Below are 8,647 nucleotides of genomic sequence, written 5' to 3'. Positions count from 1 at the left end.
CTTTCTCTACATAATCTTGAAGAACTCTATCTAAAGGAGGGATAAAAACAACTAAAGACGGAGATTCTACATTACAACTAAGAGAAGCCAAATAGTCTACAGCTTTGTTTGTTTCTCTGAACTCGTGGGCTATGGAGATATAAGTAAATTGGACATACAACTTGGATATAGCTGCAACCAAGTCTTCACGAACCATGGAGGTTTCTCAATCTTATTGATGGATCAACCGGCTCTAAGAGAATCGAGAGGACACTTCAATGCATTTCAAATTCATAGATAGGCATGATGAGACCTTGCTCAATAGCTTTAAGCTCCCCGAAAAGATGTCAGCCTTCGTGCCTCCAAGACATTCTTAAATGCAACAACGACCTCACCATGGCAATCCCTAATTAATCCACCATGACCATTTCCAACGCCATTTAATGCTCCATCCATGTTCAGTTTAAACCTTCCAATGATGGGAGGTGGGGGATCTAAGGACACAATTTGATTACTTCCATCTTAGATTCAAATTCAATGTCAATCCTCTCACAAAGATTTCTTGCTTCTAATGTATCTAGCAGTTTTGGGATTTTAACCTGCAAATAACCTTTGATATCCCTTATAATCTTGTTGATCACACTAGATGTAGGCCTGGATCTATTTTGAAATCTTCTCCCATTTCTCTCCCTCCAAATCTCATAAACAAGGGCACAGAAGTACACTTTTATAAATGTCTTTGATGATGCTTTTTCCTTTACAAAGCCTGAGGATAGAGGACCACTCTCTATTGGTATTTCTGGAATCAGTGGAGATACCAAGTAGGTTAACGATACCTGTAATGACTTCTCTAGAATAAGAGCATTCAAAGAATAAGTGCTTGGACTTCTCTCTATGATAGGTGCATAGGCAACATGATGAGTAAGTGAGAATCTTCTTCTGAACCAATATGTCCTGAGTCGATGTGGTAGTCTTAATATTAAAGCTCCCACAAGGAGTATTTTTCAAACTCTATTAAAATTCCACGTCATCTCCTATTAAAATGGGAATTTCTCTCCTATTTGAAAAATGGGAATCTTTTTTTACAACGGGAATTCCTCTCCTATTATAACGGGAATTCCTTTCCTATTAAAACAAATTCTAGCACTTCTAATTAAACCAGGAATCATTCTCCTATTAAAATGGGAATTCTTTCCCTATTGAAAAGGGAAAATCTAGAATATCTAATTAAAACGGGAATTATTCTCCTATTAAAACATGATCTCTCTCCCATTGAAAAACGGGTTTTTAAAACTTAATTAAAACTTTTATTTAAAACAATTTGTTATAAAATTAAAATGGGTTAGCGATTAAAATGGTAGTCTCAATTTTCTAAAAAAATCTAAATATTTTTCAAAAGCTTCATGCATGTATGCACAGGCCTACAAGCTTGGTCTTAATATTAAAGCTCCCACAATGGGTATTTTTCAACTCTATTAAAATTTTACATCATCTCCTATTAAAATGGAAATTCTCTCCTATTTGAAAAAAGCGGGAATCCTTTTTACAAATCTGAAATTCCTCTCCTATTATAACGGAATTTCTCTCTTATTAAAATAAATTATAGCACTTCTAATTAAAGCAGAATCATTCTCCTATTAAAATGCAAATTCCTCCCCTATTGAAAAGGAAAAATCTAGCATATCTAATAAAAACCTTAAATTATTCTCCTATTAAAACATGATCTCTCTCCCAATTGAAAAAAACAGGTTTTAAAACTTAATTAAAACTTCATTTAAAACAATTTGTTAGAAAATTAAAATGGATTAGCTTAATAAAATGGTAGTCCCAATTTTCTAAAAAAAATAAATGTTTTCAAAATAGCGGTACAAATACACGGGCCTACAAGATAATATATTATAGTTTATACCCTCACAAATCTATTTTTTAGAGCACTCGCATAGACTCCAATTTTTCTAAGCTCTATGACTAATTATAAAAAAGTAAGATATAAATAAGGAAGTCATCCCATCTAGAGTTTCACAGAGTCTCTAACTTTTTCTAAACACTATAGCTAATTACGAAAAAAAAAAAAAAAAAAAAAAAAAAAAAAAAAAAAAAAAAAAAAAAAAAAAAACAATCACATCTAGAGTTTCACAGACTCCAACTTTTCCTAAACAACATAACTAATTATGGAAAAAAAAATGAGACAAAAAAAATAAATTGCTAAAAACAATAGTTTCCATCGAAAATAATTTTCCTAAAACCCTTTTGATTTGATGCAACATCCACTCTGGGATTTAAACATTTATTCATAGTTAAGAATTCCAAAAATCACAATTCCAACCACAATAATTACTTACATATTCTAATTCTTTAGATATATATTATAGTTATACCTTCAAAGAATCTATTTTTTAGAGCACTCGTAGAAACTCCAGTTTTTTTTAAACTCTATTAGTAATTATAAAAAAGTATGATATAAATAAGGAAACATTCCCATCTAGAGTTTCACAGATTCTATAACTTTTCCTAAACACTATAGCTAATTACAAAAAAAAACAATCACATCTAGAGTTTCACAGAGTCTCCAACTTTTCTTAAACAATATAGCTAACTACGAAAAAAAAATATGAGACAAAAAACTAAATTGCTAAAAACAATAGTTTCCACCGAAAATGAATTTCCCAAAACCCTTTCAATTTGATGTGTCATCCACTGTGGGATTTAGACATTTATTCTTAATTATGAATTCCAAAAATCAAAATTCTGACCACAATAATTACGACATATTCAAATTAAATTTATGAATTTATAATTTTTCAACACTATAATACAGTCATTCTCTAAAAAATAGCTACTTAAGTTAACTTAAAATAAGTACGTAAGTAAAACTTTACCTATAAAATGAATTCAAACCTAATTTTTTGTGGTTATGAAGCACTCACCATAAATATCATCTCCACAAAATTTCAGCTCATTTGGAAATTTCTAACATAGATAAAAATTATTGTCATTGTTTAAAAAAAATCTAACGATCTAGAAATGTCGAGTTTTTGCAATATTTTTTTGCCAATGTTAGTTGGAGGTATTGGTGTCAAATGGGCTGGGCCGGGCTGGCCCGACCCTCAAATAATGAAGCCCTCATGCTTTGAGGGTCGGGCTAGCCCTACCCTCATTTACCTCGAGGGCCGGGTCAGGTCGGGCCAATACTTAAATCTCAAAGTTTTTTAATTCTAACCCTCTCGAGAGGGCTCGAGGGCCAAATGTGAGGGTCGAAATACTATGTTATACATTTGATTTACAAAATAAATTAAGAAATATTAGTTAAAAAATTATAAAAATCAAATGCACTTCACAATTAAACCTTCAAACTACTAAAAAAAAAAAAAAAAAGTTGTATTAGTAAATTAAGATCGCTTAAATTCATTTCATAAAAATATTATAATGAAATTATAAGGTTGACAAACTTAATAGATAAACGCTTTTTAAGTGATTTTTAGCATATTAATGCTAAAATAAAATATATTCTAAAAAAAATTATTAAAATATATGTAATAAAATGTTTAGGGCCTCCGCTTAAGTTTCAAAGTCTATGCTATTACCCCTCCCTCAAAGGCTTAAGGATCGGCAGGCCCAGCCCACCTTAATGTGCTGGGGCCTCATTTCGAGGGATTTTTCGCCCATGGGCCAGTCTCCCCGGATGATGAGGGTTTGAGGGCCATTTTGACACCCCTAGTTGGAGGTTTCTAAATTAGCTGAAATTTTATGGAGAAGATCTTTATAAATGAGTATATCATATCCACAAAACATTAGGGTTGAATTCAATTTCTAGGTGAAGTTTCACCTACGCATTTATTTTAAGTTAACTTAAGTAGCTACTTTTAGAGAATAAATAAATATATTTATATAGCCCGATCTTAAAGACATACTTATTTTAAAGTTAAAAATAAGATGAAATAAAACATCACCTAGAAAAATGAATTCAACTCTAATGTTTTAAGTGGGTATACCTACATACTGTAAAGATCATCTCCACAAAATTTGAGTTCATTTGAAACCTCTAATCTAGCTAAAAATTGTTGTCATCTTTAAAAAGATATCTAACGGTCCAGAAAATTGTATTTTAGCAATTATCTTATGCATAAGTTATAGATTTCCAAATGAGTCGAAATTTTGTAGAGATGATGTTGATGGTGAGTAGATGATATCCACAAAAAATTAGGTTTAAATTCATTTTCTAAGTAAGATTTTACTTACGTCTTATTTTAACTTAAAATAAGTATGTACTTCTAAGATCCTACTGTATATATATATATATATATATATATATATATATATATATATATATATATATATATATATATATATATATATATATATATATATATTAACTAATCTTAGATTAAAATTACATATACCAAACCAAACCAAATTTCATATAGAAAATTAAATTATACAAAAAAAAAAAACATCACAAAATATATAATAGAAAATAAAAATAATAATAACGCAAAACAATAATGAAAAAATATTTTAAAATATATATAATAATTTAATGAAACTAACGCCAAAGAACAATTAATGGGAAACCTAAAACTGGATGCAAATACATCAAACTAACTTCAAATAATATTTAACGGAAGTCATAAATCGATGCAAATGCAAGCATTAAATTAACCTCAAAAGAATAATTAACATGAAATCAAAACTTGGATGCAAATACATCAAACTAACATTAAAAAATAATTGTCGGAAATTGAAAAACTGGATGCAAATGTATTGAACTAACCCTCAAAAGATTAAATTAATAAGAAAATCGGAACCGGATGCAACCGCATTGAACTAACCCTTAAAGAAAAATCAATTATAAATTGGAAACATGATGCAAATGCTGGAACTAATCTTAAAGAATAATTAATCTGAAAATCAAAACCGATGCAATTGTATTGAACTAATCTCAAAAAAATAAACCTGGATGAAATGTATTGAACTAGTCTCAAGAAAATAATTAATCTGATATCGAAACTTAATGTAAATTCATTGAACTAACTTTAAAACAATAATTAACGGAAAATTGGAAACTAGATGTAAATACAACCTTATCAAATAATAAAAAGAAATTGAAAACGGATGCAAATGCATTAAACTAATCTCACGAATAATTAATGGGAGATCGAAACTTGATACAAATGCATTGAACTGACCTCAAAAAACTAACAAGTGAAATTAGAAATCGGATACAAAATATTGAACTAATCGCGAAAGAATAATTAACGATAAATCTGAAAACTAGATGCAACTGCATTGAACTAACCTCAAAAACAAATAACATGAATCGAAATTGGATGCAATCATCATTGAACTAACCTCAAAATATAAATAAATCTAAAATCAAAACTGGATGCAAATTCATTGAACTAATCTTAAAACATAGTTAAGTTAATTATATATTGTAGGAATGTCTCGATAAATATAGTTTTACATTTAAAATGATGTTTATCTTATCTTTTTTTAGATTTATGAGAAACTCCTTGCTATTCAAGTAGCTTCAATATATATGAATTTCAATCTTTTATTAAAGGCAATCTCACAAAACTTCAATCAAACTTATATCATTAAAACAACAAAATGAAGTCAAGAGTTTTATCAAAATGTGAGTTTTTATTTTTTAATGGAGAGGAGGTTTTTTCAATGCTATAAGAAATTTGGATGAGTAATCGATATAATATTAATATATAATAGGTCCGCGATATTTGCAAATATTTTCCGCGATAATTAATATAACAACACCCATTCGTAGTAGATAATCTTTGAAGATTCCACATAGTGAGTCATGTATAATTTAAATAATAATTAACGAAAATCGAATTGGATAATCTTTTATAATCCCACATAATAAATCAAGCATAATTTATTTTTATGTATTGTTTGCAAAAGACACTGAGATAGATTAGTAAAAAGTTGGTATTACACACCACATGGATAATTAAAAAGAAATCAAAACTAGATTCAAATACATAACCGGAGCTCAAAAGAGTAATTAACTGTGAATCGAATCCTTTACAAATGCAATAAACTAAACTAAAAGTAATTAACTAGAAATCGAAACCGGATGCAATTGTATTAAACTAACGCCGGTATCACCTAACGGAAATTAGAAATTGACGCAACTCGAAAAATATTTACCGTAAAATCGAAACGTACGCAAATACATCAAACAACCTCAACAATAATTAATGGAAACCCAAAAAATGATTTAAATATATCAACTAAACCAAAAATAATAATTAACAAAAATCAAAACCGAATTTAATCGTGATTAACTAACCTCATAATAATCAGCGAATCTAAAACTAAATTTAAACGCATCGAAATAACCTCAAAAGAATAGTTAAGGGAAAATAAAAAACGGATGTAATTGCATCGAACTAACCTCAAAACATAAATAATCGAAACTAGATGTAGATGCATTAAAACTTTAAAGAGTTATTAGCGGAAAATGAGGCGAGATTGCAAAATGCAATTAACTAATCTCAAAGACTAATTAGAAACATTAAAAATAGATGAAGCTGGGAACTAACCTAAATGAATAATTAACATTATAAATTTGATGTAACTACATTTAACTAACATCAAAAATAATTATGAGAATCGAAAACTTGATGCAAATGCATTGAACTAATTAACCTCAAGAACAATTAACTTAAAATGGGATGCAACTAAATTGAACTAACCTCAAAGAATAATTAATAAAAAATGTCAATGGATGCAAGCTGCATTAAACTAATTAAAATCATATATTAACTAGCGGAAAATCAAATTGGATGGAATTGAAATAACCTCAAAAATAGTTAGCTGAAAAATGGGAAGCCAGATGTAAGCTGCATGTCCTTGACCTCAAGCATAAATAACTAGAAATTGTAAACTATCCAACTAACCTACAAAAAATAATTAGCTTGAAATCGAGAGCGGATCAGGATGTATTGAACCCCAGCCTCGAAGAGTGGGGAATTGGAACACGGATACAAATCTGATAAGAACTAATCTCGAAGACTAATTAAATATCCAAAAATTGGATGCAACATCTTGAATGCTTATGTGAATAACTAGCAATCATGAAGTAGATGCAATTCCAGATTTCTAACCTCGAATAATAATTAGAGAATTGAAAACTTGATGCAAGCTGCATTAAACTAACCTCAAAGAATAATTAAAGGAGAATTGGATCTTTGGATGCAGCATATACTACATTGAACTAACACCTCAAAGAATAATGTGTCGAAACTTGATGCAAATGTATTGAACTAATAACCCTAAATATGTTTGTATTATATGTAGGGAATAAATGGCTGGAAACAAATATGGACATTTTAAGGGATAGTAAAAATCTTGGACCTTTACTATACGTTCTCTACTATGCCTTTTGGGTACTTGATGGAGCGATCCATGAGTTCGCGAGTCATATTGGTAGGTTTCAATTCATGAAGACCTAAGCTTGTTTAAATAAGTAGTGGGGAAGTAGGTTAACAACTGGCACCTAGGTCTAAAAGTCGCGATGTGTATTATACTTGTCGCCCTGCGTGCATGGTACGGTTGGTTAGGCTGGGTCCTTGTACTTTACCACACCATTAGTAGTGGTAATCGAGGGAACTGTTCAGTGAGCGGCTTGTTAAAGGTACATTAAATGACGTCGTTTGGTGGTGCACATGTCCTTGAAAACTTGGCATGCTTAGGCAAATGCTTTTTAGCGCGTCTAGGAAAGGTAAGTTTATGGTCAAATTTTTGAAGGTTTCGGATCTCATCAAAATGTTAAAATCATGTTTGTTCTTTACCAAGCGGGCGGGAACGGAGCTTTTGGCCGAATCAGCGTATAAGGATCGGTAGTATCTTTTCCTAGGGGCGTAGGTGTAGATTTTGATGGTACAACCGTCCGTTATAGAATTCGCGAGGTAAGAGTTGGAAGGGCGTCGGTCGTGACTTCCGTCGATTCCTCTCGGCATACATACATTATTGTCGATGGTTGGCCGAAAGCGAAGAGTGGTAATGGCATTTACCTCACCACTGGCTTGGATTACTAGGTCACGGTGCATTGTTGAGTTCAAAGGTAGTGTTTGTAGGCTTAGGGTTTGGAGCGCTTGGAAGGAACACGCTTTTGACTCTTTATCTGAGCTAACAATTTGAAGAAGACTGTTGGATAGAAGCTAGGATTTGATTCTGTTGATTCATGTATGTCGAGGAAAGTTTCACCGTTTTATCGGTCGTGGATTTATAATGCTAAGGGGAGCGGCGGGGAACTAGTTCCACGGTTATTATTCACGGGTTGATTTTGGTAGCCATATCCTTGGTTAGCGGGAACAAGGTTGCGGTTGTTTTGGTATCCCATATTTGCGTTGTTGGGAAAATTACTTTGCCCTTGCTGAAATTGTGGAGGATTTCCTTGACGATAGGAATTGTAGTTCGCGGGTGGGTGCGTCTGAGGAGCGTTGTTGCCACCGAAGTAGCTTGTTGTTGGGCCGGGGTGCCCAAGCTAAATTCGGATGTTATCGCCAAGATGCGTTAGGGATGTTGAAAGCACAAACCTCTTGAGGAAGGTTAGGGGAGGACACTTTCATTATACCAAAGGACAATAAGAATCGGCGTGCTCGGGACTTAAACAAAGAGGGCATGGGGAAGCGTTGGCGGCCAT

Source organism: Coptis chinensis, chromosome 3, assembly GCF_015680905.1.
Source record: "Coptis chinensis isolate HL-2020 chromosome 3, ASM1568090v1, whole genome shotgun sequence".
In the NCBI taxonomy this organism is placed as follows: Eukaryota; Viridiplantae; Streptophyta; class Magnoliopsida; order Ranunculales; family Ranunculaceae; genus Coptis; species Coptis chinensis.
This window is presented reverse-complemented; position numbering follows the sequence as displayed.